The sequence below is a fragment of the Oncorhynchus nerka genome, linkage group LG9a (genome assembly GCF_034236695.1).
Source record: "Oncorhynchus nerka isolate Pitt River linkage group LG9a, Oner_Uvic_2.0, whole genome shotgun sequence".
Lineage (NCBI taxonomy): Eukaryota > Metazoa > Chordata > Actinopteri > Salmoniformes > Salmonidae > Oncorhynchus > Oncorhynchus nerka.
The window spans coordinates 30,958,184-30,967,115 of record NC_088404.1 but is presented as its reverse complement, the minus strand read 5'-3'; positions in this window follow the sequence as shown (position 1 = coordinate 30,967,115).

Here is an 8,932-nt window from a genome sequence, read left to right as displayed (position 1 = left end):
CCCTATTTTCCAGTGTCTGAATTTTTTAATACACCTCATCATACTGATATGACGGATGGGCAGTTAATCATTACACACAGTAAACTAAACTACCTCCCCATCCACAGTGCAGATGTTACAAAGCATGTCAATAAGAAATAGTTGATTATTCATTTAACCTGGTGACTATTTCCAAATTAACTTGTCGTATAGAGAGCACATTAAACAAATGCTTGCTATTCTGATGTTTACTTCGTGTGTCACGCCCTGACCTTAGAGAGCCTGTTTATTGCTCTATTTGGTTAGGTCAGGGTGTGATTTGGGTGGGAATTCTAGTTTTCTATTTCTTTGTTGGCCGGGTATGGTTCCCAATCAGAGGCAGCTGTCTATCGTTGTCTCTGATTGGGAATGAACTGTACACAGTTCAGTGCAGTCATGTTCCTGGTAATCTGTGCAGCAGATTATAGAATTACTAGAGGGATAATGGCTCTGTGTAGATATCTGCTGGAAACCCACTGGATTACTTCGCCGCAGTTTATTATACTAATTTATGTCTCTAGGTCCGCTGTCTATAACACACCGATGCGAAATGACAGAGCCTAGGCCTACACGTCTATGGCTCTCCAGCCCATGCAAATCATGTAGGGGAGGTCAAGTCAACAAGGGTAGAGGTGCAGGATACACATTTTTAGATTGGAATCTAGCCAATGTTTCAGGGCTGCATTCCATTCCATAACGATCCCCTCCGCTCTATGGTTCCCTCCTGACCTCAGTCCCCCTCATGGATATGGCTGGACTAAATCAGTGAAAACAATATGGCAGATCAAAACTAGGTGGCACTATTGCTTACATCTACATGGTTATCTCCCCCACCTCAGGTCACTGTGCCTTCCTAGCGTGCAGTGGGCACCGGTGTGTGGCAGACAGTGCCAACCTGTATGTTTTTGGAGGGTACAACCCTGATTTTGAGGAGGAATGCGGCTCAGAGAACGAGGACTAGCCTCTGTACAGGGAGATTCCACTTCGCCACGGCTACCTGGCAACAGATCTACACAGAGGGCAACATGCCCACCGAGCTGGCTTCAATATCGGGAAAGAGTTGGAGATTGTCTGTCTTTCTGTCCATTATATGTACATCTATCCATTACAGAATTAACTTGTTAAACCATTAATTTCAGTCCCTGGTCAGACTACGAGCAGACAGTTGAACAGTTTTGTTTTTTTCTGTGTCCCAGCTGTCTTACACAGCAACAATCTATTGATGTTTGGGGACACTGGGATTCCTTTTAGAGAAAGCAACGGGAATGACATACGTCTGCAACGTTCACAACAAACACTGGAACCTGCTCAACAGCGAAAGGAAGAAACCCAACCAAATCTACGGGCAGGTAAAGAGCTGTCATCTGCTCCCCACTGACACATTGTGTGGTCTGTGGAGAGTTGGCGGTTAGCTACAAACCTGGGCTGTGGTATGTTCCAATGGTCCTGTGTGGCTTCCTTTCCCTATCTCCTTTCCTTTCTGACCTCTGATCTAAAAAGATTGGATTGGTCAAAGTGAATAACTGACACATAATTACCTTGTCAAGTTATTTACTTTGTTACAGTCAAACCTACTACATAGGATGATCACATTGAAAATACTCAAATGTAGGCCTACACACACACACACACACACACACACACACACACACAACCCCTGCAGCACAAAGCAAGCTTATTGAAGCATACCTAGCCTACTTCTTTGCCTCTTGACAAACTTGGTGATGCAGAAACAAGAGACAATGGTTGTCGGAATATCTCAGAATATTTTGCCAAGGAAACATTTTGAGTGGGTCTCAAGGTATGTCAACAGTTAGGGAGACTTTTTCAAATGGGATTGAGTGAAGTAGCAGCAAATATGGTGAATGAGCAACTAACGAGCATAGAGAGCCTCACAAGTTTGACGAAATTACATATATTTTTGTATAATATGTCTCTTGACTTACTTTTGTAGCTCTTCGTTAGAAATGCGCATTTTGTAAGAAGCCTAGTTATCTATCCTTTCCAAGTTGAGCTGGATTCCTTTTGGAGAAAGCAACGGGAATGATGTACATGTCTACAACATTCTCTACAAATGCTGGAACCTGCTCAACAGCGAAAGGAAGAAACCCAACCAAATCTACGGGCAGGTAAAGAGCTGTCATCTGCTCCCCACTGACACATTGTGTGGTCTGTGGAGAGTTGGCGGTTAGCTACAAACCTGGGCTGTGGTATGTTCCAATGGTCCTGTGTGGCTTCCTTTCCCTATCTCCTTTGCTTTCTGACCTCTGATCTAAAAAGATTGGTTAAAGTGAATAACTGACACATAATAACCAAGTTATTTACTTTGTTACAGTCAAACCTACTGCAAAGGATAATCACATTGGTGCTGATGCACACCAGAGAGAATATAGTAGACAGTATGTGTCAAAAAGGTATTGACGAGCTATTTCTGTGTCCATGTCCTTTCTGGATGTCCTCATGCTATTTGTGGTGTGCTTATGTAACATGATAGTGCAGCTGTTTCTTTGAAGTAAAGCAAATGTTTGCAATTAAAGTAATGGCCTGATGATTGATGTGTGGTGACCTTGTTGAACTGAAAGAAAAATGTGATACAGTTGGGAATTTTTGTTGTGAACTTGTGGAGCTGCTGTACATCTTGTGACCCCTTGTATTGTACGGACAGACGCAGGACATGAGAAGCAGGTATGGGGCATCAACATTTAATCAGCAATAAACAGGTAACAAGACAGGCACAGCGTCGGCACATGGGTAAACAAGGACATATGACAATCCATGCTGAAGCAGGGAACAGAGTCGGGAACCATACATATATAGGGAAGGTAATGACAGAGGTGATTGAGTCCAATAATCGCTGATGCGCGTGACGGGGGGAAGGCAGGTGTGCATACTAATTGTGGAAGGAGTACGCAATGCTGGGGATGCCCTCATGCACCAGGGGGGTAAGAGCGGGAGCGACATGTATGGAGAAGTAATGTCCGGGGTAGGTCTGCCTGAGTATAAGTAAGTGTTAGACTTGTCTTGTGCCAAGTCTAACACATAAACTACAGAAAACATGTCTCCTATACCAATTGTAGGTGTATTGTGTCCTTCATGGTCTGGGACACAATGAAAAAAACATCTTAAGCCATTTTCTCCTGCGTTTCTATCAAGTATGAAGGTAAGACCCAGATGCAGACCACGTTGAATAAACAATAGTTTAATGATCCAATAGGGGCAGGCAATAGACAGGTCAAGGCAGGCAGGGGTCAGTAAACCAGAGGTGAGGCAATGGTACCGGACGGCAGGCAGGCTCAGGGTAAGCAGAGGTCAAGACAGTCCTTCTCATGGGGATAGTAAAATAAGAAATCCCTAAGAGAATACTGGAGCACAAATCCTATGTTTGCAACTCTCTTCTTTGCCTCTTTTCCCAAGACCGCTTTCTAGTTCTGCTGCGATGCCTGCATTTCGTCAACAATGTTACTGCCATCCTAAATGACCCGTTATACAAAATAAGAAATATCTTACCAGCCTGACATCAGCATTTGGTCGGGTCTTTGTGCCATACAAGGACCTATGCATTGATGAGTCCCTGATGTTATGGAAAGGTAGGCTGGCATTACATCAATATATTCCCTCCAAAAGGCACAGGTTTGGGGTCAAGTTCTTTGTCATGTGCGACGTGAAGACAGGATTTGTCCAGGACATTATAGTTTACACAGAGTCCACCACTGATATCCAACATTATAAGGGGCTTGAGGTGTCCGGTCCATGGTGATGACCATGCTGGCTCCTCATCTTGGCAAGGGACACACTTTGTATGTGGACAATTGGTACAGCAGTCCCACACTCTTCCAGCATCTGCTCTCCAACAGCACAGGGGCCTGTGGCACAGTCAGGTCGAACAGGAAGGGGATGCCGGCATTCAGATGCAGAGAGGGAAGGTGGAGTTCAAGGAGAATGGTCAACAGCTGGCAGTAAAGGGGCATGACAAACGAGACGTCCATACAGCAACCATGTCGGCCACAGGGAAGCTGAACCACCTGACGGGAGAGAGAAAAATCAAACCAGACTGTGTGCTTGATTATAACCTCAAAATGGGGGCAGTGGATACGGCGGACATGATAAACAGCTTTGTGGAATGCACTTGGAAAACTACCAAGTGGTATAAGGAGATATTTTTTCCATCTGATCGACACTGCTGCCCTCAACGGCCACATAGTTCACCGCCAACTAACAGGTGAGATGATCACTGAACAAGGTATTTTTTGTAATTGGATGTACAGTTCCATTATGCAATTAGTGACAATATCTCACCCACGTACCCACTGCCTCATCATCATCTCCCTTCCCTGATAGGTAAAGCAATTACCTACCAAAAGTACAGAGAGAACCTCGAGAGAGCTGCTGGAGGAGCACCACACCCCTCGGCGCCCATCTACTGGGGGTCGTCCTGCTGCAGACAATCCCCTACGCCTCACTGCACAGCATTTTCCCTGCAAGTCCCTCAAACTGCTGCTCAAGGTAGTCGCACACGGAGGCACTGCAAAGTCTGCCTGTATGGCACCAGGAGAAGTAAGCAGAGGAAGTTTACAAAATACATGTTTTTAGCATGTGATACACCTCTATGTATTTCACCATGCTTTGGGGAGTATTATATGCTCAAGCACTATTGAGCACATCTGCAGCAATTACTAACTGAATGACCTGACAGGTGACCTGCCATGATACTATGCCTTTAGAGGTGGGGGGTGGAAATGCAGTTGTTCAGTCACTGCAGTTTTTTTTCCTCTAGTAAAAAAAGGTTGTTGAACCAACCACCACCAATACTGCAATAAAATAGACGACTATTACATATTGGCCTGTGTGTTCACTAGCATACAAAAGCTGGCCTCAATCTTCAGCTCGAAAGATGTCCAGCTCCAGTTATGATATTGGTAAATACTGTTTGTGGTTTCTGAAAGTACAGAGTAAAGGAATTATTAGTAATTAGAATACAATAAGGATATAGCAATAAAACAATATTACAAAGTGGTAACAAACACAGCTATAAAAATAGTATATTGCATTGACAAAAATCACAAATTTGAGTTTATACAGTAAAACGGAGGGACAGGAGTCACATAGCGACATCTTTACCTCAGACAGGGTGGTCGAAGACTCTCCTCATCTCCTCCGTGAAGCTGGAGTAGGAGGAGCAGAAGGGGGACTATTTCTCCCACACAGCCTTGGACCAAGAAAGCACTGTTCCACAGACGCTGTCAATCAGAAAGAAAATCTTGGCCCGCTCGCTAGCATCAGCGTAGGGCTGTTGCTCGTATACCAGTGAACATTATACCAAAAGGGCTCTGCAAGCTCCGAGGTTGCCATTGTAACGCTTGGGGGCTGGAACAAACAGCTCACAGAGTAGATGAGAAGTACTAGGGCATGGTTGCGAGCTCTGGGCGAAGGTTCGACCCTGCAGGTCCAAAAGGCTCCGCGATGTGCTCCAGAAGGATTTTCAGGGCTTGGTGATGTTGTTCGAGCAGGGCGCCTTGGCTGGCGAAGGTTTGGTGGAGAGGATCTGAGTCTGCTGGGTTCATCTCTTTGGCCAGATCGTACTGTTACGCAGAGATTGGAACAGGTGAACACGAGAGCAGTCTCAGATGAGGAGACTGGGATGAAGTAACCAAGGTATTTATTGAAACACATGGGGAAGATGGGGTGCAGGCCAGGGGAAGCTTGGGTGGGTTGCAGGAAACCAGGTGCGGAGGCTGAGGCTGGAGCGAGAGGTGTTGGGACAGGGTAAGCAGGTCCAGAGGAGAATCCAAGGGAGCAGTAGAGTGGGGGATCCAGGACAGAGTAGCAGGACTGATGAGCGTGGGACTGGAGACAGGGACCAGAGTCAGAGTGGGCAGAACTGTAGTGGAGAGGAAAACGGCGTCAGGCAAGGGCAAACAGGATAAAAGGATCTAAACAGAAACAAACGGGATGAAACGTAGACTGGCTGAGCAGAGATTACGATCTGGCAGCGTGGAAGTGGCAGGGCTGAGTATTTGTAGAGGTCTTCATTATGGAACAGGTTGCAGCTATTGGGGATTTGCTCTGACTCCAGCACACCTGTCTCTGCCCACACAATCACACAAAAAACACACACACACACACACACACACACACACACACAAACCACCCCCATCAACAAATAGCTGCCTGTTAGCTCTTATTTGAATGAGCCTAATACTTTAAATCTCGTAGGGTGCTTGGGATAATGCTCCTTTAATATGCAAAGTGTGATTTCAAAAATCAGCAAATTGACATTTGGATACAGGACTCATGTCCTGACATTCAGGTTCTCTCAGAAACATGGTCAAATGTTTCTGTCTCTGATAAAGGCTTGAAGTAAATGATTACAATGTATTTAAATTTGTCAATTATTATAGAAAGGGGGAGGAGTGGCCATTCATGTAAAATCAAATTTCATGGGAATCCCAATCTTTAAATATTTATGTTTCCAAGAAATTTGAGCCCCTGGTTGTAGATGTGTCCATAAACCAGAATACACATGTATTTCTTGTTGGGATCTACCTCACCCCTGCTGCCATGGCAGATGGTTTTGGTGCTATATCGGTGTTTAACACACTGTCCTCGGAGTTGGTCATTTTAGGGGATTTGAATCTGTATTGTTTATCCCAGGATTCAGATCAATTTAGGAGTATTTGCATTGATTTGAATCTCACACAACTGATCTCAAAACCCTCCCTGGCTAAATGTGAAAAACCTGTTAACCTGTTAACTCTTCATTGATTCATTTTACTCTGACTAATAACCACCATAAATCAAATCAAAATCTATGATTATTACTCACATGCGCCAACAGGTTTCACCTTACTGTGAAATGCTTACTTACAAGCCCTTAAACAACAATGTTTAGGGGGGTGTGTCTGCAACCTGTCCTCCTGAACGCATCTACGTCCCCATGGAGGGGCATCGGCTGTTGACCTGGTCACATACATCCCTCGCCGCTGGACACAAACGTATCACCCGCACTAGTCAATCCATCTCCGCTAAGTACTGGTTTCCCAATTTGGCACAGGACGTCGCCCGTTATTTGAATTCATGCTCCGTCTGTGCCCAAACAAAATCTCCCTGGCACACTCCAACAGGGAAACCCCGCCCCCTTCCCATGCCTCAGAGGCCTTGGTCCCATCTGTCCATAGATTTTGTCACGGATCTTCCTCCATCTGTTGTTTTCATCACTATTATGGTTGTTGTGGACAGATTTTCTAAATCCTGCAGTTTTTTCCCTCTCTCTGATCTCCCTACCACCCTCCAGGTCACGGAGGCACTGTTCCAGCAGGTCTTCCGACACTATGGCCTTCCAGAGGGCATTGTCTCCGACCATGGCCCCCAATTCATGTCATCGGTGTGGAGGGCTTTCATGGAGAAGCTGGTGCTCACGGTCAGCCTCACTTCCGGGTACCGGCCTCAGTCTAAGGGGCAGGTGGAGATGATATGCTGTCAGATCCCTCCTGGACTCCCAACGTCGTGTGGGTTGGCTCCAGTACCTGGTGGACTGGGAGGGGTATGGTCCAAAGGAGCATTGTTGGGTTCCGGTGGATGACATTCTAGATCCCATCATCATCCGAGTTTTCCACCTTCGCCTTCCGGACTGGCCCGCTCCTCGCCCTCCCTGCCATCCCCCTGGCAGTGAATTTCAAACACAAATTCAACCACGAAGACCAGGGAGGTTTTCCAATGCCTCTCAAAGAAGGTCACCTATTGGTACTCCACAATACTACCCTAACTGACAGAGGAGAAAAGAAGGACAGAATACAAATATTCCAAAACATCCATCCTGTTTGCAACAAGGCACTAAAGTAATTCTGCAAAAAATGTGCCAAGCAATACACTTTTTGTCATAAATATAAAGTGTTATGTTTGGGACAAATCCAATACAACACATTACTGAGTACAGTTCTCCATATTTTATATTGGGGGCTGTATCATGTTATGGCTATGCTTGTAATCGTTAAGGACTTGGGAGTTTTTCAAGTTAAAAAAGAAACGGAACGGAGCTAAGCACAAGCAAATTCCTAGAGGAAAACCTGGTTCAGTCTGCTTTCCACCAGACACTGGGATATAATTCCAGCAGGAATATAACCTAAAAGACAAGGCCCAATCTCAAATCAAATTTTATTTGTCAAATACACGTGGTTAGCAGATATTATGCGAGTGTAGCAAAATGGTTGTGCTTCTGGTTCCGACAGTGCAGTAATCTAACAGTTCTCCAACAACTACCTAATACCCACAAATTTAAAAGGGGTAAATGAGAATATGTACAAATACATTTATATATATGCAGGTGCATTTATACGGAGACTTGATTACACACAGGTGGATTGTATTTATCATCATTAGTCATTTAGGTCAACATTGGATCATTCAGAGATCCTCACTGAACTTCTGGAGAGAGTTTGCTGCACTGAAAGTAAAGGGGCTGAATAATTTTGCACGCCCAATTTTTCAGTTTTTGATTTGTTAAAAAGGTTTGAAATATCCATTAAATGTCGTTCCACTTCATGAAATACAGTTTTATATCTTTATGTTTGAAGCCTGAAATGTGGCAAAAGGTCGCAAAGTTCAAGGGGGCCGAATACTTTCGCAAGGCACTGTATACAACCTTACAGTGAAATGCTTACTTACAGGCCCTAACCAACAGTGCAATTTTAAAGTAAAAAATAAGAATTAGGGGAACAATAGATAAGTAAGTAAATAAAAAATAACAGTGAAAAGACAGTGAATAATAACAGTAGCGAGGCTATATACAGTAGCGAAGCTAAAACAGTAGCGAGGCTATATACAGGCACCGGTTAGTCGGGCTAATTGAGGTAGTATGTACATGTAGGTATGGTTAAAGTGACTATGCATATATGATGAACAGAGAGTAGCAGTAGCG